Source organism: Pinus tabuliformis, chromosome 1_1 (genome assembly GCF_031772625.1).
Source record: "Pinus tabuliformis cultivar Carrire ecotype Pingquan chromosome 1_1, CPIR1, whole genome shotgun sequence".
Classification (NCBI taxonomy): domain Eukaryota; kingdom Viridiplantae; phylum Streptophyta; class Pinopsida; order Pinales; family Pinaceae; genus Pinus; species Pinus tabuliformis.
This window is the reverse complement of record NC_142297.1, coordinates 154,663,382-154,687,852: the sequence shown is the minus strand read 5'-3', so window position 1 is coordinate 154,687,852 and position 24,471 is coordinate 154,663,382. Positions and strand designations below refer to the sequence as shown.

At 36.7% G+C, this 24,471-nt stretch overlaps 1 protein-coding gene across 1 annotated transcript in view; it reads right to left on the bottom strand.

Moving 5' to 3' along the window:
• The window catches only part of LOC149212065 (MADS-box protein SOC1-like), a 411,381-nt gene that overhangs the window by 1,372 nt on the left and 385,538 nt on the right, over window positions 1–24,471 (bottom strand). The window lies entirely within an intron of this gene.

Here is a 24,471-nt window from a genome sequence, read left to right as displayed (position 1 = left end):
TTCTTTCGTCCTACTATGGGATCTTAGTCGATCTTGGAAACTTTAAAGGAAAAAGAAGAAGACAGATCTGGCAGGTTTTGGTATCATGATGACCTCCCATTTAACTATGCAATGTCACTTTAGGCTTTTCAGCCCATGCTAGATGCAATAGCATGTGCTAGCTTAAGCTACAAAGTATCTTTTTATAATTCATTTAAGGAGAAAGATATTGGAAGTAATGTTTCATGATTTTTAAGTTGTCTTGAGTTGTCATTGTGGCTCTCTATGAGTCATAGATCAATTTTTTTGGGATCTTATCATTTAGAAGTCAGTGATCTAATTCTTATATATGTAACTGTTTTATGTGATCAATGAATATAGACTATGTTTGGTGTTGTGATTTTAATCCTTCTTTTTGCTCTCTCTCTATTTTCTAATATGGTACCAGAGCCTGGTCAAGGAAAATTTTAAGTGCTAATACTGGCAGGTGGGCTAATTTTTCATGATTTTCCCAAAAGTAATATTAGTTAATTTTTTTTAAGTGATTCCCCCAAATTTTACAATATAAAATTATTTTACTTTAAATATCACCAAAATTTTATATGATGATGATGATGATGATGGTTACTGTGAGACTATAAAATAATTATAAATCTAAATATTTTTATAGAAGTATGATCAAACATTTTACATTTTGCATATTAGGGACCATAAAATTGGCCAAAAGGTAGAAATTTTATGTTAAACTCCAATCCCTAAAATTTTCCCTGATTCTGTCTTACTCCTTCACCCGTTAAACTAGAAAACTTAGAATTGTATTACTCTATAATTAGAGTTGTTGTAGGTTAGATGTGTGTGTGAAAATTTCTGGTGTGATAGAAAATATTGTTGTGTTTTGTGTGTGGTTTCTTTTTAATTGCAGGCATTTGTGATTAAAAAAAATACATTTTTTTAACATATTTTTCCTATTTAAAATCAGATTGTTATCTTGATTTGTGATCTATAATTCCATGGCTTCTAAGGCTAAATCCAATTCTAAAAGGCCTCTTGATGGAGTGGAATATGATACCCATGAAAGTATCAATTCTGACTAGAGAATCAAATGCAACTTTTGTTCCACTGTGGTGTCCCTAGACATATTCAGAGACATAAATAGATTGAAATACCACCTGGCTAGAATAGTGGCCAGGGATGCTGTAATTTGTGATCATTGCCCTCCAGAATAGTGGCTAGGGATGTGGTAATTTGTGATCATTGCCCTCTAGAAGTCACAGTGAAAATGCATGCGAATATGCCATTGAAGTAGAAAATGCTAAGAGAGAAAAAATGAAGCATATGGCGGCAATGTTGCTATAGGTTCCGCCTCATCAAATGTTGTAGGAAATGCATCTCATATAAGATATTCTTTCTTTCTTCCTTGCATTAGTTTGAGATCTCAGTCGAGCTTGGAAACTTCTAATGAAAAAAAGAGGGCAGATATGGCACTGAAGAGGTTTTGGTATCATAATGAGATCCAGTTTAACAATGCAAAGTTACTTTAGGTTTCCAACCCATGGTAGATGCAATTGCATGTGCTACTTTAGGTTTCCAACCCATGGTAGATGCAATTGCATGTGCTAGGTCCGGCTACAAAGCATCTCTTAATAATTTATTTAGGGAGAAAGATATTGGATTTTATAAATAGTTATTTTTTTTATATGAGTGAGTTGTACATGAGTCATAGATCCTCTTTTTCAGATCTTATCATCTAGAATTCATGATCTAATTCTTATATATATAATTATTTTATATGATCAATGAATATAGAATGTGTTTGGTATTGTGTGTTTAATAGTTCTTTCTACTCTCTCTATTTTCTAATATGGTATCAGAACCTATTTTAATCTTACTCATTCACAGGAAAGCCAAGAAAATGTGATAGCACTTTGAATCTTACTCATTCACAGGAAAGCCAAGAAAATGTGATAGCACTTTGAATTGTATTCTTTATAATTAGAGTTGGTGTAGCTTAGATATGTGTGTGAAAATTTCTGGTGTGATAGAAAATATTGTTGTGTTTTGTGTGTTTTCTGAGATGCTAGGGCCGCCAATTTTATCGAAAGAAATTTCAGAGTTGTCATTTTCAAAGCAAGCGGATCACATTTACTCATCCCTGCTTCAGTCAACCAAGAATAAGCTCTTTTAATACATTCTTCAACTCTGCCCAAGGACGCAGTGGCCGCATGCATTAGGCAACATGGAAATATTTGTTTATTTTATTTCTTTTAGTGTGGATGAAATCCGCCTTAGGAAAAAAAGGAAATCCAACGTATTTGATCTAAAGGGAGAGATCTATTTTCTTTAGAAGATTTACCGCTGCTAAGATAAGGAAGGTCTGAGGGTTTAAGTATTGACTGGCTTCGTTCCATGCGTTATGTCAAAAGCTATGGATTTGTCCGACAAGGTAGAATTGGTGCACATAGTTACAATCATTGATCCGGGCCACAGATGTGTGAGAAGAATTAGACCGAGAGATATAGACGGGGGCATGATGCTGATCGCATTCAAATTCACTTGTGTTGGCAATGACGGGTCCTCGAATGAAGTGCTGCACCAAAGGAGACAGCGATCTGGCACCCAATTCTGTCATGTTATCTAATTTATCCAAGCACAAGAGGGCCAACAAAAGAAAATAGGGAAGTAGCAGAGTCGATCCAAGACCAGTTGAGCATTTATCTAAGGCTAACAGAGTTCACTGGAAAAAACCATTGGCAGCTGTACCGACCCTATGCAAAGGAACATTGTATGTGTGAAGAACTAAGAGGGATTGTTGCATTTTCCGGTTTCGATATGATATAGAACTCATATCATTTTTAGCTTGACGCGATCGATCTCGGAAGGTCGCTGGTGCAGAGTTTGAGTCTGAGATTAGGGTAAAATGGTTAATTTGGCCACATTTCTTTATAATGTTCGATGGGTGAAAACATTATTTATTTTGAGCTTTATTTTTAAAGCGGAATATTTTAAGGTTATTTTAATTATTTGTTTGAAAAATATTTAATGGGTGGGAGTTAAAAAAAAGAAAGAAAAGGGGTCGTTATTAGAAATTTTAATGGTAAAAAGGAATTGTTGGTAAAAATTAAATGCATAACCACAAAGAACATGTTAACTATTTAACCGATTAAAGTGATCCATGGTGCTCTTAGAGCATTAGTTTTTAATAAGAGCAAGCTAGTGTGTGACCCATCGTAGCATCACTATAGGTTATTTTATGCAATGTTAAGTGTAGAATTGTTTGTTGAAGACACTCAGAATGTTATCCTCGATTACTGATGAACGCTGCAGAGGGCTTTGAATTTGGTTGTAGTTCCTATATAAGAGGGCTTTGAATTCACAGATGGTTGTAGTTCCTATATAAGATGGTTTAGTTGTCGAATTGAGGCTTGTGTGATCCATATCAATTTATGAGAGATTCTTCAACGTAAATCACATAGAATATCATTTGTCGACCCGTTTCGAACCAACTAGTGTGGTTCATCGTCAGGACAAGTTGAAGAAATAGATCTAGCTATGCAATTTAAATAGTATGAGCAGAGACCCCCAACTGCTATCTTATCCAATGGCTAATTTTGCCTATGGGACCAAAGTTAAAAAGTCAAAATAAAATAGTTATATTAGATGACCATTCTTTTTAAGATATAAGATTTTTATATAAATAAAATAATTAAATAGGTGTTAATGTTACTAGTTAGTTAAAAGTTTAATAAAAATATAAGTTATAAGAAATATTATAATACAATATACATAGGGTATAGAATAACAGTTAGTGAGAATAAAATAAAAAGGAAAAAATAATAAAAATAATAAAAATATAAATGAACCAAGCTAGTAAGGGTAAAAGTTAGTTGAAAAGACAAATTAATAATAAATCAAAATAAAAGAGGAAAAACAAATAAATAAAAATAAAAAATAAAAATAAAAATAAAATAAAGCTAATAAAGGTACAAGTTAGTTTAAAAATTAAAAATAAATAAATAAATACATAAATAAAACTAAAACTTAGGAAAAACTCAGAAGGAGGTTAGTCAAGGTTAGTTTAAAAATAAAAATAAAAATAAAAATAAATAAATAAAAATAATAACAATAATAAAAGAATATAATAATAAAAATCAAAACATATAAAAGAGAACAGAGCTAAGGTAAAAGATAGTTGAAAAAGGAATAAAATAATAAATAGATCATTATAATGAAGAAAAAAAAAAAAAATATATATATATATATATATATATATATATATATATATATATATATATATATATATATATATAATAATAATAATAATAATTAAAAATTAAAAAAATAAAAATAAAAATAAAAATAAATAAATAAATAAATAAAAAATAAATAAAATTAAATTAAAAAATAAAAAAAAAAAAAATTAAAAATAAAATCAAATAAAAATAAAATAAATAAATTAAAAAGTAAAATAAAATAAATAAACTAATTAATTAAAAAAAAATAAAAATAATAATAATAAGTATATATAAATAAGGTATATGAATAAGAAATAAAAATAAACCAGAGAGAACGACAAAAAATAAAAATGGGGAGGGACAGAGCAAAACGAATCAACCTTAGGAGGAAGGAAGGCTTCAGGGGGGACACAGAAAGCGAGCACAAAAGCTAAAAGGAGGGGGGAAGGAGAAAGACTAAGACGACAGGGCAGGGATCCAACAGCTACTGATTTTCCAGCCATCATCTCTATTGAGATTATTAGGCCTTCTTTCAATCTCAATAGCTTCCCTGAATTTACAATGATGGAAATGAGCAACCTTAGCAACAACCTTGGCCTCCTCAATACAAACCTGATGCTTGGTCTTTTCCACATGCTCTGCTAATGCTGAAGACTTGGTTCTCCCATGTCTTAGGTCAGCTACATGTTCACTTATCCTCTGATGGATGGAGCGTCCTGTTTCCCCGATATAGGGGGTTCCACAAGAACAAGGGATCAAGTAGACACCCTTCATGTCCATAGGGTCAACAGAATCTTTCACCGATCGGAGGGATTTACGAATGGTGTTGAGGGGTCTAAAGGTAGAGGGGATGTCATACCTCTTAAGGATCCGAGCAATTTTGTCTGTGGTTCCTTGTACATAGGGAAGATGGACCCCTAGTCGGCGCTCCTTCGGTTCTTTATTAATTAACGCATTTTTAGAGGCTTTAAGGAAAGCCCTCTAACCTAGGCGCCTACTGTAGCCATTCTCCACAAAGACATTAAGGAGATGGGATCGCTCCTTATCAAAGCTCTTATTATCGGAGATCCTCAGGGCACGAGTAGCAAGGGTGTTAAGAACACCCATCTTTTGAGCAGGGAAATGATGGGAATCAGCATGAAGATACTGCTCAGAATGCGTTTTCTTTCGGAATACTGAGTGGGAGAGAGAGCCATCCATATTCTTAGAAATAAGAATATCCAGGAAAGGGAGGCAACCATTAACCTATTTTTCCATGGTAAACTTAATGGAAGAGGACTGACAGTTGAGGTGATTGAAGAAGCGATCCAGCTCCTCTTGGCCATGGGACTAGATGACATTAGTGTCATCTACATATCTTCTCCAAAGCTTAGGAAGGAGACGAGCCGAGGCTAGAGCTTTGGCTTCGAAATCTTCCATAAAGAGATTGGCAACAATAGGGGAAAGGGGGGAACCCATGGCAACACCAAAAGTCTGTTCAAAGAACTCACCCTCGAAACAGAAGAAAGTGGAAGTGAGACAGATCTCAACCAGATGCGCGGTATCGGGATCCGTTAGGCGATAGATCACTTCCAGGGCCTCCTTTATAGGGATGCAGGTATAAAGGGAGACCACATCAAAGCTGACAAGGATGTCATCAGGGTCAAGTTTAATATCTTTAAGCTCCTTAATGAAGGATGCAGAGTCTTTCACGAAGGACTCAGTGCGGCCAACCAGGGGCTTAAGTTTCAGGGCGAGGAACTTAGCTAGAAGGAAGGTTGGACCACCAATGGTATAGTGTCAAGACTCACCACTTGCGCTCTGGGAGGTTGAGAAGCGTCAATTCTGCAAATCACATCAATGATGCTCTGATGTGGGAAGCTCGAAAGTGTGGTGAAGAAAAGAGCGAAAACTGTGAGATTTCATAGTGGATATGAGTGCTAGTGATGAGCATATCAGAAAATTTTGACAAAGATTTATCTATTGTTGTAATGTCTATTTTTTATCATTGTCATGTAAGCATTAAGAGAGGGTATTGGGAGTATTGCTTCCATGACTTCAAAGTTGGCTTGAGTTTCCATTGTGAGTCTCTAGGTGTGATTCTAGAAATAGTTATTTCCCTATGTGTGTGAGTGTTTATGAGTCATAGATCCACCTTCTTCGGAGCTTATCATCTAGAAGTCAATGATCTAATTCTTATATATGTAATTATTTTATGTCACAAATGAATATAGAATGTGTTTGGTGTTGTGCGTTTAATCCCTCTTTGTGTTCTCTCTCTATTTTCTAATAAAGGACCTCAATGAGGAGTTTGAATGTGTCAAGGCATTGTCGGGCATCATTAAAAACTCGTGGAAGACCTCACCATTGGGTGCACAATTATGTCAGAGGGGTGGATAGATGAGAGGGGTAGAACAAGCATCATCCTTATTGTCATTTTATCTAAAGGAACCATGTTCCTAAAGTTGATTAATGCATCTTCACATGTAAAGGACACAAATCTGATTTTTTCAATGTTGTCATAGGTTGTGGAAGAAGTTGGGGTAAACCATATTATCCAAGTAATCATGGACAATGATGCAAATTATGTGGTAGTTGGAAGAATGCTAACCAAAATGTATCCTGCCATTTTTTAGAGCCCATGTGCCGCCCATTGTATAGACCTAATTTTGGAGGACATCAAAAAGTTGTCATGGTTGCGAGATGTTCTTTTAGAGTGCAAAAAATAACGAAGTACATTTATAACCATGCTTGGGTGCTGAGTCGTATGAGATAATTCACAGAGGGTGAACTCATTCAGCTCGTTGTCACAACTTTTGCCACCAATTTCCTCTCCCCCAAATTCTTTTTGAATGGTTACCAAAATTTAAGATGGATGTTTTGTAGACAACAATGGCTATTTTGAAAAGATTGCACAATACCTCATGCCATGGTTGCGAAGGTGTTTGTCTTCCAATAGGACTTGTGGGAGAAAGTCACTGAGATTGCTAGCTTAACCAAGCCCCTTGTGAAAGTCTTAAGGATCACAGATAGAGACAAACCTCAAATGGGCTACATTTATGAGGGCATGCATAGGCCAAAGAGGCAAGCGAGGCTTTTTATAGGGAAAATTCTTCTAAATATCTCCATATATGAGAAATTATTTATTCCAGGTGGGTCAGGAAACTACATTCACTATTGCATACAATAAGAACATATATAAATCCAAGCATATTCTATAATGAGGGGTCTGATATTCAAAAATATCTCAAGGTGATGAGAGGCATCATAATATACATTAAGAGAATGTTCTTGAACTAAGAAATTCAAGACAAAATCAATTTGCAATGATACATATACATGGAAGCTTATGGCATGTTTGGATTTATCTCAACCATATGGCTCAGGAATAAGAAAATGTCATGTAAGATTCAATTTTTAAATTCTGTAATTTCTTTAAGTTGGGCATTACAATTTCCAACACTCTAAACTTTTTTGTTGTTTTATACAACAAATTGGTGGATAAATTGTGGCACTAAGGCACCTAAATTACAAGAATTTGCAGTCAGAGTTCTAAGTCAGCCTTGCAATGCTTCAGGATGTGAGCGCAATTGGTCAGTGTTTGAACATATCCATAGAAAAAGGCGTAACAGGTTGGAGCTTGAGAGATTGCAAAAGCTTGTCTACATTTATTAAAACCTTTGACTACTCCCTAAACAAATGTGTCCAAAGGATTTAGATCCAATTGCATTGGATGACATTGAGCTAGAATATGAATGGGTTGTGGAGTAGTTGCCCACTGATTATTTGAGTCGGCTTGATGAGGAGACACGAGATCCCTCTAGTCAGTCATTTTATCAAATGGAAACTCCAAACACCCCTACTCACAATTGTTGTTTAAGCTCAATGATGTTGGCACTAGCTCATCGAGGGCTTATTCTATACATCCTTGTGTTGATGCATGAGACATGACATGGAACATGATGACATTGTCTATTTTTGGTTTTCTAATTATGTTATGATTCATGGATAACTTGCAAGTTGCTACCATATGTGATTTTGTTTATGAAATCATTTTTCAAGTTTCTTTTAAAAATTTTGAATACAAATCTCAATTGTGTTATGTTATAACTTATACGATCATATTTTATGAGATGATGTTATGAATTCTTGTGTAAACCAGGGTTTTATAACTTGTATGTGTTGGAAATTCCATTAATTTATCTTTCATACAAAAAAATGAGATATTTTTTAGTTTTTCTGCTATTTCCTCACTGTTCCGGAGTCTTCTCGATTCAACTAGTGATATGCTAGTGAGTATTTGTTGAGCACAAGTTGTGCAACATTACTTTTAAGTTCAAATTTTATAGGGAAAGGTTGGGGGTGTGAATGAATTTCAAGGTATCATTGTTCCGATAAATGTCTAAACTAGAGTGCATTTAGCACAAGTCTAATAACAATGTCTTACTTTCTAATAGGTCATTATTTTATCCAATATGTAACTCAAACCTCAATATAATTTAATAATGACAAATAATAACAATAAAACAAAAATAAAGGAACAAACACTATTTAAGCTCCAATATGAAATTTAAAATTTTAACTATAACATTGTAATATATATATTACAATGTTATAATTAGTAATTCTCTCTCTCTCTCTCTCTCTCTCTCTCTATATATATATATATATATATATTGCATGTGCTTAGCGCACACATAGTAGCCTAGCTACTACCTATACTCATAATGTGCAAAAAGTGCCCAAAAGTAGAGATTATATTTACCAAGATAAACTCAGTTTCTCTTTTTTCCTTTTCCTTGTTTGAACTTTTTGCCAACCCCCATCATTTGGATTGCCAATTACAATTGCCATTTCTTCTCCTTCTAATTTTTCTGGCACTTCTTTATCTGAGTCTGAACTCTCAGATGAGTGGGTTTGCATTGCTTTGGTTGCTCCTTAGTTGTTGTATATTTCCTCATGTTGTTTCTCAAGATCCTGGATCACTGCTAAAGCATTTGCTTGTCAGCTAGACTTTCATAATTATTATGCATCTTTTCTCCCTCCTTTAGTTGGGATCCATGTGGATTATGTTCTTCTGTTTGTTGACGATTCTCATCTATTTCTTCGTGTTCATCTTCTGAAGAATATATATATATATATATATATATATATATATATATATATATATATATATATATATATTTCCATCCCCTTTTCATATGCAATTTTTTCTTTGCTTTTCTTTCTGCTTGCCGACATGTATTCTACAAGTGCCATGTATGATGACATATTTGACATCTGAAAGTTGCATTTTTGAAATATAACAATCGAGTCCCATTAAAATATTTATGAAGCAGATGAATGTGATATGGGAGGCCTTCACTAAGGTATATCTCAACATAATTATGTTTAACAGCTACAACCACCCTCCAAAATTTTGCCTATGCTTTGAATTTGGAGCCCCCCTTCTTAACCACAGGAGATCATCTTGCACTGGCCCAAGTATTCATGCTTCAACTCAGACTTATCTTTTCATTTGTGCATGTGCTTTCTTGCTTTCACACTTAGGTGATCTTTCTATGTCATAGGATGATGTCCCAACTTAGTCTCTGAACAATTTTGGGCTTGCCTCCAGAAACTACACAATCCTTGAGGACAAGCATCCTTGATGATGGGAATTGCATAGTCTTGACTAGCAGTCAGCCTTGAGCTCATAAATTGTGTAGTCATGGAAGGCAACCCAACATTGATTCGAGAAACCGCACAATCCATCATTGAGCTCAGAAACTGCATAGTGCACTCAACCGAGAAACTGTGAAATCCATCATTGAGCTCATAAACTACACAGTGCACTGAGCCAGAAAGTTGTCCAAATCCCCACAATTGCATAGTCTTTCCCGGCAGTGTGCATGGCGAGTTTTCATGGGAAAATAAGTAAAACAAAAAAGCATCCCTAAAAAATTGGGATCTAATTTTAGTATCCCAAATGAGGCACTTTCGCTATTTTTAGAAACTTTCACTAAGTGTCACCTTTTCCTTGATTTTCGGCATACATATCAAAATCCTTAATTCACTAAAATCTATTTAATAGACACTTTTAGAGCTCATTTTCACATTCAATATTAGAGCTCTAGCATTCCCAAGGAGATCAAGGAACCTTTAGTGCGATTGTAGTTGCTTTTTTGGGTGAGTTTCACTTTTGTTGTCTTTTGCTCCCTTTTGTCATTTGCTTGTGTGAGTGTTGTTTCACTTATTTCTCTTCATATTTTTTGGCGTTTCAACTTGTTTTAACTTGTAGAAGTGTTGTTTTAAGTTTTAGATTGTATTTCACAAGTTTCGCATTGGTTTTCCTTTTTTTGCACCAATGGTCGTCGTTGCAGGGAATCTCTTGACATACTTGATTTTCCTTTTGTTTGATTTATTGTTGCACTTGACTTCCATGGATTTACTCATAATTAGTAATATTTTCACTCAATATCACACTATCTCTCAAATTTTCTCGTTTTCCCCACTTCCCTTAGGCAGATCTGCACTTTCCTTGGCTGGTTTTCACTCTGCCCAGATGGACACTGCACAATCCTAAGGCTCAAGCCACAATCTTGGCCTATGGAATTACGCAGTGCACAGTACTGGCTAGCCCCAACTACGTACTGCGCAATTCTAGGAGCCAACATGTCACCTTGGCCACTTAGACTGTGCAATGTGTAGTCTCTCCCAGACCACTGCCTAGGTTGAACTACACATTGCACAGTTTCAAGCCACAAGATTTGACCCTGACTGTTGAGACTATGTAGTTTAAAATTCCCATAGGCAACTAGTCCCTTTTGTCAATGGGAATTTCACAATCCTCCACATCAAATATATGGTTTGTTTCTTGAACATGCCTTAAAAGTAGATTTGCTTAAGACTGACATTTTCTTGCCATGAGTGTCTTTTCTGTCCCACAGGTACAACATTTCTTGAGCACCTCTACAGTAGTAATTGTTACCATGGAACGTAAGAGAGTTACTTCAAAAGAAACCACTAAAAGCAATAATGGGGAAGCAGTTAAGCAAGCGCTAGTACACTTACCAGTGTATGTAGATACTCAATTGTTTATAGAAAAGGGATCATCACTAAGATGGTAGCAGGTGAAAGATGCTTCTGTAAAGGACTTTGAGATAGACTTAGAGGACTGAAAGGTGTATCTCATCATCTAGCAATTAGGACTATACAAGGTTGCATGCAGATTTCCAGCCTTCCCATGTGCAGATATCATGAGATCAATTGTCTCACACATTGATGAGAAGACAATGACATTGAGAAGTGTTAGCAGGCAGAAGGTTGCTACCTTTCGAATAGAGGATTATCAACACATGTATCACTTTCCCGAGCCAGTGAAGCTCATGGTCTCACTTTTCTGTGCTACCCACAACTATGTAAACACAAGAGATATTTCCAAATGCTCAGTGAAAGAGATCGAATTTTCGACAAGAACCCACCCATGTATATAAGACAAAGTCCCTCAAGAAGGATTACCAGCTCTTGGTTATCTTATCTTAAAGGATCCATGGTCAGCATAGCAAGGACACCTTTCCTGAAGGGTGGGAAGTCAATAGATGAATAAAGGTATTTCACTTGCTTGATATCATGACCCTCTTATTCATTTGCAACCTAGAAGTGTAGCATATAAAATTAGGTATTATAGGTATCCATATGCACATAAGAGTGATATTGAGCATCTAATTCAAGTAATGTTAGAGGATGGTGTCATTCAACTTGGTCAAAGTTATATCTCCTCACTAATGATTATGGTTAAAAAAAATGATGCTTGAGGGTGTATGTTTGTAGATAAATTAATACCGAGGTACTATGGCACCTATAGGGTGATACATAGAATTGGAAGCATGGCCTAAAAGTTAGAGTTTTCTCCATATTCATGTCTACATGCAGTCTTCCATGTTTGTTTCCTAAAGAAGCTAATCAATGGCAAGATCATGGTCCAAAATATCTACCAAATATTATTAAAGAATGGAAAATAATACGAGAACTAGAAAATATCCTTGTATTGTAATCATTTTAATAGAAGGTTCCACGCTCAAAATAGATTGTATTCATTGACTTCTTATCATTATTAATGTATGTGTTTAATAAAACATCTCTATTGCAATGTGTCCCTTTGGAAAGTAATAATGTCTAGGTTATGTCAAAAGAAACTCTATTTTTTTGTAAATGAAGTATATCCCACATTCATCATGGAGTAAAATACCATCGTAATGATTTATAATATAAAGATTGAAATTACATTATCCCACATGTATTATGGGGATGCAATTCCTCAATATGTTGCTATATAGTAGAGGGTATGGAGTCCCATGAGAAATTAAAAAAAATATGATAGTCTCACCATTATTTAATGGTGAATCATTTGTGTTGGTTCTCTTTGTAATATTGGAGATTTCTAAAGCTAACAAAGATGTTACTATCTTCCCATGGACATTTCCTCATTGAGGTTTTACAACATAAATTTGGTGTGTTCTTTCCTTTGTCTCTTATCTTCTTCCTTTCACTGATTAAGTGGTATTAATTATGCATAGGAAGTTAGAATAGTAATGTCTTATTTTGTCATATAATTTTATATGTTTCTATATATTTTCAATATTCTAACAATCTCTAATCTATGAATTAGTGTCCAGAACAATTACATCCAAACTCTTTACAGTGTTTTATGGATGTACTTATGAACTAGGCGATCTCACCTCCTCATCAAGCCTCACATGCCAACTCACCACTACATTTCATTGTGTTGGAATATCAATATTGTAAGATGTGGAAGTCTCCCTATATCTAACAACACAAGATGGTATCATAACATTTGGAACAATTCAAGGAATGTTAACCATATAAAAATCTTGAGGAACATACGCATGGATTGTAAGCCATTTACATAATTTTGTCATCCCTTATATCACCATCATGGGAAAATCCTGTTAGAAACCCATAACCATGATGTCTCACACATGCAGCTCAAATTCTTCAATAAGTGAAACGCTAACTACAACAAGTCACCTCCCTCTTCGTAAGAAATCCTAAGGCAATAGCACAATCAATGTCAACTCCCTCTCTCTAACAAACTCCAACAATCAAATCTATATAATCTATAATAGTCCCATCTACTACAAGGTTAGAATCAATCACTAATTATATAAATAGGGTTTCAAACTATTTCCATAGCATCCTGTCATACTTGCTTTGCATATGTCTCTTCAGGACTAGAAAACACATACAACTTCCCACTAAAATGTATGAGTGCCTTAAGATCAGTAAGAAACCTATAAAGACATCCATCTAACACATCTATACCCAATGTATTCTGGCTTCCTACACTACAATTGCTGGTAAATACAACTATACTTTAAATGCAACTCTACACTAAAGCTCTACCATACAAGAAATTGAAAGAGGATTTTTCTTCAAACTAGTAGCAAACAAAACATAATGAAGCTCAAGGACATCCCATAATGGGATCTACAAGTAAATGGATCTCAAATATTTTACAAGTTAAGATGCACCATTCGCTAACTCTACTCTCATACCTCCCTCTAGATCCTGAAACATAATAGTGTCCTCTCACAAGTTATATTTATTAATTCCCCATTTTCCACACCAATTCCAACATTTGAAAAAATTTTAAAAGATAAGAAACATAACATGGAGAAGGAAACCTCAAATAATGATGATCGCTCATCCACCTCTAATACAATACATGCACTCATATTTCTACTTATGTTTCCCCTCATCTTCTTTGGGAAACAATGTTTCAAAATTTGTTCTAAGCATTCAACTTCCTTAACAACATCATCAATGGGATAGTTTCCGCTCAGAAATGATTTACATTATTTCTTATCAACCAAATGATTTCTCCCATGCTCAAATACAAGACATTTATCCACATGTTCCACATTTGTACTTATCAAGGATAATTTAGTAATAAATCCTTGGATTCACTCTACATTTGTCATTGGATCCACTATCCTGATACTCATGGCTTATATACTACATTTTCTTACTAGCAATCATCACTATCTATTGATCAACATGGCTCAACTTAAGCAATGTTAATCTCTTTATTATGTTGCACTCAAATATGAAACCACTTTGTATTTTTAATGGCCATGATCTCACTACCATATCTCACATGGTTCAACAAACTACTTGATTTGGTGACTAAACTTACATTTGAGCACGGGTATACCAACCTTGTGAAAGAATTATTTTTTGTGTACCTATTATTTATCCGAGTTCCTTCAGCTACCAGAATCATCCAAGACCTTTTACTTATGTGATGTTGTTAGAATTGCATTTTAAAGAGCATAAAATAACATATGTGAATTCTTAAAGAAGAGGAAACATGACAATGATCAACAAATCAAAACATGAGACATTTGATGATGGAGTTCGTCCAGTGTGGAGTACGTCTCTAGGCCCGGTGTCAAGGTGGTGTTGGCCGCTTCATATAATGCTGGAAATGATGATGATGCACATGGAAGCCTCTTTGTCATAGCAAGAACATACACCCTCAAACAAGAGTGGTTTGTATCTACATGAGATGTTCCACTAACAGGAATTCTCACTCAAGAAGGCCTCCTATCAGCATGTCAAACTAAAATGATCTCACACAATGTGGCAATGAGTATCCCTTCAACATAGTTATAAGGGATCCCAACAACAATACATAGCTTGACAAGCTAAATACATATCACATAATGTGGCAAAATCGATCCCACAAAATAACATCAAGTAGGGATCTCAAAACATGATACATCATCTCAACAATTATGAAGGAAAACATGACATGACTAATTCATGTACCTTCACTTCAGAAGTTGGACGAAAAATGGAAGGCTTGGCTTCAAAAAAATGACTGCACTAATGAATTTTTGTCGTCGAGAAGTGTAAAATTGACTATCCATTTGTTGAATTCTGACACCGTCAAAATCTAGGCTTGTAGGAATCTTGTAGATTCCCCGCGATTCTCCAAATATTCCCTTCTCTGGGTTGAATAGAAATCTGTTGCTCAAATCACAAATCTGAGCTCACCATCATGAACCTTGCGAGATTCCGAGACTTTTGAGTATAAAGTTGGCTGCATTCTGACTCTAGCGAATTTCAACCTCCAAGCAATCTCGAAGATTCCCTCAAGATTCTTCTCTGTCGGGATGTAAAAATTTATGTTTTCCCACCCCGGTTTTCAGTTTCACCTTATTTCTCTCATGTAGTTAAATTCCCTTTCCCATATCCATACATTCAACAACTGAAAAAATAATTTTTTTTGCTGAAAACACAAATTCTGGAAATTTTACAGAATGCTGGAAAATGCAGAAATAAAAATCAGCAGGTACAAACATCCATTTAAAACATTTAAACACAGTGATTTTTGGTCAATGTGACCCTGGAAAAACCCCTTACAACTCTTGGGGAAAACCAGTTCGAGAGCTCTTTCTTATTTATGGAAAAAATGCCTTTTACAGTGAGAAAAATTTTCAGCAAAAATTTCAGCAAGCAAACTTTACAACTTATCTCATTTTCAGGCCTCACAGTCAAGCTAGAAAACTACTGTACGGGTGTATGGACTGTACTGGTGTACGAAATGTATGGACCATACGGACTGTACGGACAAACCTCGATTTTTGTGAAGAAAATCGCCTCCTTGAAAATCGTGCCCAAAAAAATCTGCCTTTTACTATTTGCTCATTCAGCTATATGGATTTGCTTAAATGCTGCCTTGGAATGTGTGCCGATCTGCTGCCTCCTTCTCCTTCTTGTCCAGAGATCTCCCTTGCTCTCTTGCTCTCTCTCTCTCAATCTGCTCATAAAGAATGAATGATCTTTTCCTCCTTTTCCTCCCTTAATCCAACCCTAAGTGACTTTTGGGTGATCCCTAAATCCAATGGCTGAAATAGATTGAGATCTAGGGCTGAGATTAAATGCTCATTTAAATCTCACTTTCTATTTTTTAATTCACCCCACTTTAATAAAGACCCACTTTATTTCCAAAGTCATTTTTCATTTCTAATTTTTCATTGACTTTATAAAAGTCACTTTAAAATTAGACTTTAGTAACTTTATCACTTAAACTCACTTTTAAATTAGATTTGACTTTATAAAAATTATAAAGTCACTTTATGAGAAAAATTAAATTCTTTTGGACACTTTTCCCTAGGCCAAAGATCAAAGCCTTAGGGAACCACCTGTCCTCCGGTACCAAATTTCAACACTCCCTCTTACCGAGGAAGGTGTTCCTTACCACACCCATCTTGTCTCTGAAGTAGTCATGCTTGCCCCGTGGTAAGGCTTTGGTAAGAATATCTGCAACCTGCTCATCAGTGGGAATATACTCAAACTTCACAGCGCCCTTCTGAACACAGTCTCTGACTAAATGATATTTGATCCTGATATGCTTTGACCTGTCATGAAATACTGGATTCTCCGTGAGTTTAATGCAACTTTGATTATCACAGTAAATCACTAAAGATCTCAACGGCTAACCAAATAAGCCAAACAACATCTTGCGAAGCCAGATGGCCTCACAACTAGCTAGACTGGCTACCATATACTCTGCTTCCGCTGAACTCAATGCTACTGATTGTTGCTTCCGGCTGAACCATGACACTACTGCTGAACCCAACCCAAAACAGCACCCTGAAGTGCTCTTCCTATCAGAAGCACAACCTGCCCAATTAGAATCAATGTAACCTGCCAGTCTCACTCCATCCCCCTGCCTGTAGTCCAGACCATAATCCACTGTCCCCTGCAAGTACTGCAAAATGTGTTTTGCAGCCACCCAATGAACCATCCTAGGCTCACACATAAACTGACTCATCGTGTTGACTGCAAAACAAATATCTGGTCTAGTGTTGACCAAATACATCAAGAAACCAATCAGCTGCCTGTACAATGTGGGATCCACCAACTCAGAATCCGAAGCATGAGGCTTCTTCCAGTTGGTGATCATCGGTGTCGACATGGGTCTACAATCTTCCATGTGGAATCTGCCAAGGACGTCCACAATATACTTCCCCTGCCCCAGGAAGAAATGCCCCTCCTCCTGCCACACCTCCAAACCCAAAAAGTAATGCATCAAGCCGATGTCCTTCATCTCAAACTCCGCTGCAAGATCTCTCTTGCAGTGCTCTATGAGTCTCTCTACACCTGTAATGACCAAGTCATCCACATACAACACCAGAATGAGAGGCTCCTCACCTATCACAATAAAGTCAAGGTTCGGATCTGCCTCACTCTTTGTGAAACCCAACCCCTGCAAGTATGTATCTATCGTGGAGTACCAAGCTCTAGGAGCTTGCTTTAGGCCATAAAGGGCCTTCTTCAGTCTGCACACATGGGACTCCTTCCCATGCACCTCAAAGCCCTGTGGCTACTCAATGTACACCTCCTCCTATATGAAGCCATTGAGAAATGCAGTCTTCACATCCATCTGGTGGATCTTCCAACCCATCTCTACTGCTATCGATATAATGGAGCGGATCGAAGTATACCGAACCACGGGAGTGAAGGTCTCCTCATAATCAACTCCCTCTACCTGGGAGAATCCTCTAGCCACAAACCTCGCTTTGAATTTCTCAATGCTGCCATCTGCAGCATGCTTTACCTTGTAAAGCCATCTGGAACTAACCACGGATTTGCCCTCAGGCCTCAGCACCACCTCCCAAACATCATTCTTCATGGTAGAAGAATGCTCCTCCTGCATGGCCTCTCTCCAGACCTGCTGGCTAGCTACCTCCTCATAGCTATAAGGCTTAGATTCAAGGATGCTGGTAACCATTGCCATATAGCTACAAAACCTCTCAGGTGGTCTACTCTCTCTGACCGGCCTCAGAGTCAGCAACAGATGTGGCATCTCTCAAGGTGTCCTGAAGCCACTTGGGCTTCCTCTTCCCTGAGTGCACTTCTCCCATAGGAGAATGAAACTCCTCCTCCACCTTATATCTTGGTGTCTATGTGTGTTGCTTATGTGTAATTCTTTATTCTTCTTTTACTGCACTGTCTAATGAATTGCTGATATACTGATTAAAGTTCACTACATGGTAATTTGGGTAAATCAAAATATCTCTACATATACGTTGGTTTCATTAAGTATAGTTGCGTATACACGCTAGTTCACTGAGCTGAAGTAGCGTATACAAATCAGTTTTGAAAATTAAATTATTGATTTGATAATACTAATTCACCCCCGCTCTCATATTATTTCCAACACGCGAAGATGGTCCCGTTTGGTGGTTAGTGAGACCGCCCGGTGGGGGCCGACCATGTGGGTCGGGTGGGTTTGAGCCCCACCGATCTCGACTATTCATTTGTTGCTTGGTGTGTTAATATTTGGGTGGCGAGTGCGGGGTTTGACCACCCGCGATCGTTGTTTGTTTTCAACAAATACATACGACACATGTTAGTATTGTGGAGTTCAGCAGGGGTGGCGACCCTCTAACCCATTTTGGGTCATCTCTTTCAACATGTTGACCGATGGGGGGGGCGAGAGTTATGGCCTGCCCCCTATTTTTAATTATTATTATTTTTTTATAACAATAATGGGCCATGTTTAATTTTTTTGAAAATAAGGGTTATTATGCATTTTAAAGAGGCAACAATTTTTCCCGTTCCGGTGGCCAGATTTCGGTGACTGTTGCTGGTGCAATTTGTAGGACCATTAACCCTGCCACTTGGCCAAGTCAACCCTGAACTTTCACTGGCCCTCTGTCCTCCATACGAGCTCAGATTTGAGTGTCATTCACACCGTGGGAACGAGGGAAACGAGCACTTCAATCTGGTTCTGGTATGAGAGAAATATAACCACTTTGAATTTTGACCACTTCTGAGCCCTCTTGGACTTCTGCATGTGTCTGGAGCCACCTGGATCAATTATGGTTATGTTTTGTATACATATTATTCATTTCTTTGGCTTCTTGGTGATTTCCACATGTTTTCTTGAATATCTCTTACATAGAAGAAAAATTAATTATGTGATATGATTGTTTGATACCTCATCATATTAGGTGTGTTTGTTGGCATCCTTATTTGGTAACACTTCTACAAATATAGTTGTTTTGTGAAAACTCCTACATACATAATTGTACATTGTATATTATACTTAATATAATGACCATGAATAAGTTTCATTGTCAAAATTATAATTTACAAAGTCCACAACTCAATGCCTCTCACCATTTAAGATTGTGACTCGCCAAGGTTGATTCATATAACCAATTCCCATGTTGACTTGAGATCTACTATTAGGCCAATAACCATGGATGCATGCTGTCCAAAAGACCTCAAAAAAATTCAAATTTCTTAGCAAATATGGCTTTGAGATGGTACCGTATCATTGTAGCACATGTCATCATATGATGTACTCATCCAAAGATTGGGGCCAACCTAGGATATTTCTCTATCTATATAATTAAATGAATTGAAGGTGGAACCTTCTCTCAACATGAAGAATAATTTGATAGTTTTCCTTCTCCTTGGTAGCTAAAATTTCCAAGATTCCACTTTTGTCTCTATATATGTTATGGAAGTGTTGGACACCTTGACATATAAAGTCAAAGGTCACCAATTGAGAATGATAATAGGTTCATGGTATGGATGTCATTATCAAATGTGTTATGTATGAAATGTTTTAAGTATTTTCGAATTATGTTAATGAAAGTATCTCTTTTGCACCCACATAATCTATTCTTGTGTTATGAATTTAAATGTGCCTTTAATGTTTACAAAATTCATTATTAGATGTTGAATTCATCGTTTAATTAATGCTTTAAGTTACTTTGAAATTACAAATTCAATGCACTAAGTTTAGATATAGAGTGTCATATTCTCTAGGAAGATTAGACATATGGTTTTTGTTTGATGTGCATATAGATATGGTTGAGATTTTTATGCTTTGAATGTTTGCCATCCTTTTTGTAGAATGCAAACCACATTGAGGGGAAAAACTATTTGAGAGACTTCATGTTGTCCTCCTCTTCTCTCATTCTAATTTGATGCGGGAGCATGTAACTCAGAGGGGAAAATCTTCCAAATTATTCCAAAAATCCAAAAAAATTTACAGGCAAGGGAGTGGGGTCCTTTAGCCTGCAATTTCTATGCTTTCTTAGTTAAAATAGAATAAATTCTAGCAATAAATCATGCTATTTGTAACAGAGCTTTTCAAGCTTTAAATCATCCTGTAAAGCATGCTTTTCTTTGTATCGGATAAGGACCGAGAAAGCCTATCCTCAGTTATAAATAAAGAGGCAGCGAAGCCCTCATCAGACAGAGGAGAGGGGCGAGTGCCTTAGTATTATTTTGGAAAATTTGTTCTCTTAGTGTCTCTTATTTAATGACTCTGTAAAATGCTTGCGTGGATTATTGTATGGCGCCTTAACATTGTTGAATCGGTGACTGGATTTCCTCACGCTGCTAATACTTTATATTAATTATAAAAATCAATTTCCCTTTCGTTTTATGTTTATACAGGCTTGAATTCCAATTGCGCATATGCCTCTGTTTATACCAAGAGCTCTTGTGATTTCATTAAGTGGCTGTAGTGGATTTAAAAGTTTATAACCGTAAGCTCTCACCCATCGTGGTTACAAGATTATATCGGCATGGGAGATTCTTAAAAAAACTGTTAGTGGTATGCCGGTTTACAAATCCTTCCGTCCAAAAGGAGACATAGCGTGAAAAAGGAGAGTTCTGAATTGGGAGCTAATTAATATAAACTGCAATATATCCTTATCGCTGAGTCCGTCGTTTCGGAGGCGGGGAAGTATTGATTGAAGCAATTGCCGAATAGCGGAACTGGCGAAGTATTAAACGCTGTGTATACGTGTATCGGTTCCGGAGTGCAAGAGATTTTAGCTTGGGCAATGCGACTTATATGTATATTGGCCCGAAACTAGCATAGAGAGCGAAGATGTATCTCCGGTGCGATATATGTGTTCAAGCCTTTGTACCTGGTAACGTCCAGCATATATAAAATTGTCGCCGATATCAAATAGGAAGGGAGAGCGTACCGTGGTATATATATATATATATATATATAACATGGATATATATATGTTGCGTGGTATATATAATTGGATGTATATTGTATATGTAAGTCCACCAAAAGGGATATCGCTTTTAAGACTTCACCGAAAGCCACGGTTAGTTAGTAAGGCATGATATTGGATTTTTTTAGAAATGAAATATCAGTTTAATGACTGATGCACTCAATCCAGAAGAAAGGGAAACTGATCAAGACATAGAAGAACTTGCTAACAAATTAGGGAAATTGTCTCTAACGCCTGCACACTCACCATCATTAGTGGTATCAGAGCCATTAACTGACATTGAATTGAATCTCAGGAGCAGAAGAAGGATGGCTTTCAGAGTTGGAAGAGGACGAGGACGTGGTGGAAGAGGACGACTTGCTGCAAATGCTGAACTAATGGAAACAGTAGAAGAGCTGCGAGCTAGAGTGGATGCATTAACTTCAGATAGAAATATAGATGATGGAGATGTCAGTGAGCCCGAAATTGAAGCTGCTGAAGAGGAGGAAGCTGTACAGGTTACTCCTGAGATGAGATTCTTTCAGTCAGTGTTGAAATCCACAGCCAGGCCATGGAACCAATTAGTACCGATATATCAAGGAGGACTGAATCCAGAAGAATTGATCGATTGGATTAACAGCATGGAGAAATTCTTCGATTATGAGGAAACAGAGGATGAAAAGAAAGTAAAGTTTGTTGTCGCCAAGTTAAAAGGCCATGCAGCACGCTGGTGGGATGGTGTGCAGGCGGAAAGGAAGAGACTTGGTAAGCAGCCAATCAAGAACTGGAGCCGAATGGTAGCAAAGTTAAGAGGTAAGTTCTTGCCAAGTAATTATCAGCAAACATTGTTTAGACAAATGCAAAATCTTAGACAGAGAGCTTTAACAGTGAAAGAATATACAGAAGAGTTTTATAAAGTGAGCATAAGAGCTGGAGAAGCCCAAGACACAGATGAGAAGGTGGCTAGATATATGAATGGCCTCAGGATGGACATTCAGGATGAGATAAGTCTGCTGTCTCCTAAAACAGTAGAGGAAGCTTATCAGATAGCGCTGAAAGCTGAGGAAAAACTCATAAGGAAGCAGTCTGCCAAAGGGAGAGGGACTTTCAGAGGAAAAGGAAGTCAAGGTGGTAGAGGAAGATCTACAGCACCTAGAGACGGAGCTAGCAGTAGCTCAACCCAGCATGCACCTAGAGAAGGTGATGCAAGAGGCAGAGGGAGTTTTACCAGAGGAAGAGGAGGCAGAGAAATAAGATGTTACAGATGTAACAAGCTGGGACACAGAGCTTTTGAGTGCCCAAAGAATGCAGACATAAAGCAGAGGAGTGCAATTGTTGCTCCAGCGGAAGAAGAAGCACCAGCGGCAACGGTAGCAGAAGAAGAAAATACACCAGAAAGAGGAGAATCTCTGGTAGTTAATAAAGTCTTACTTAAGCCAATGAAGGAGGTGGCTGCTGAACCGTCACAAAGGAAAACTTTATTCAGGACAGTGTGCAAGGTCCAAGGGAAATGTTGCCAGATGATCATTGATAGTGGCAGCACTGATAATTTGGTCTCTACAGAAGTAGTGGAGAAATTGAAGCTGAAGACAATGAAGCATCCAACACCTTATAAGGTGTCATGGTTACAAAAGGGACATCAACTGTTGGTAAGTGAACAGTGTGAAGTGGAATTTCAAGTGGGCAAGTACAAAGATAAAATTGTTTGTGATGTGATGCCTATGGACATGTGCCACATATTGCTTGGAAGGCCTTGGCAATATGACAGAGGAGCCATACATGACGGGAAGAAAAACACCTACAAGTTTGGAAAAGATGGTGTTAATCATACATTGTTGCCTCTGCAAGAAGAAGATGTACCAAGACAGAAGACTAATCCAAAAACTCTGTTACTTGGAGGGAAGGAATATTTAAAGCAGATTGAAGAAAATGAGGTAAATTTTGCCGTAATTTGCAAGCCCAAGGTAATATTGACTTCTACTAAAATTTCTGAATTACCCATTGAAATTCAAGAAATGCTGGAGAATTATTATGATATTATTGTTGATGATTTGCCTAATGAATTACCGCCAATTCGAAAAATCAGTCATCATATAGACTTGATTCCTGGAGCAAGCCTACCTAACAAAGCAGCATATAGAATGACTCCTGCAGAAAATGAAGAAGTTAAGAAACAGGTGCAAGAATTGCTTGACAAGGGGTTGATTAAAGAAAGCCTGAGTCCTTGTGCAGTGCCAACAGTGCTGAGCCCGAAGAAAGATGGAGGCTGGAGAATGTGTACAGATTCAAGAGCCATCAATAAGATTACAATCAGGTACAGATTTCCATTACCCAGAATTGAAGATTTAAGATTTCCATTACCCAGAAAACCGCTTTTAAGACCAATGAAGGATTATATGAATGGAGAGTGATGCCTTTTGGGCTGTCCAATGCACCAAGTACATTCATGAGGCTTATGAATGAAGTTCTTAAAGAATTCATTGGTAAATTTGTAATAGTATATCTGGATGATATATTAGCCTATAGCAGATCCAAGGAGGAACACTTGAGGCATTTAAATTATGTTCTACAGAAGTTGCAGCAAGAAAAATTATTGTTGAATCTGAAGAAGTGTTTATTTATGAAAGAGGAGCTGGTGTACTTGGGATTTGTTATCTCAGCTAAAGGATTGAAGATGAATCCAGAAAAGATCAAAGCAATTGTGGAGTGGCCTTCACCCAAGAGTATTTTTGAGGTAAGGAGTTTTCATGGTCTTGCTAGTTTTTACAGAAAATTCATTAAGAATTTTAGTAAGATTAATGCACCTATTATTGAGACCATAAAGAAAGATAAACAACCATTTAAATGGACTACTGAAGCAGAGAGAAATTTTCAGCTGTTAAAGAAGAAAATAACTGAAAAGCCTGTTTTGGTTCTTCCTGATTTTAACAAAACTTTTCAAGTTAAGTGTGATGCCAGCGCAGAAGCAATTGGAGGAGTTTTAAGCCAAGAAGATAGACCAATAGCTTATTTCAGTGAAAAGCTAAATGATGGAAAAAGGAAGTATTCTTCTTATGATAAGGAGTTTTACGCAGTTGTGCAGGCACTAAAGAAGTGGAGGCATTATTTAATGTCGAAAGAATTTATTCTTTATTCAGATAACCACGCATTGCAGTTTATAATGCAGCAGCCAAAACTCAGCTAGAGACATGCTAAATGGGTAGAATATCTTCAAGGCTTTCATTTTGTGTTGA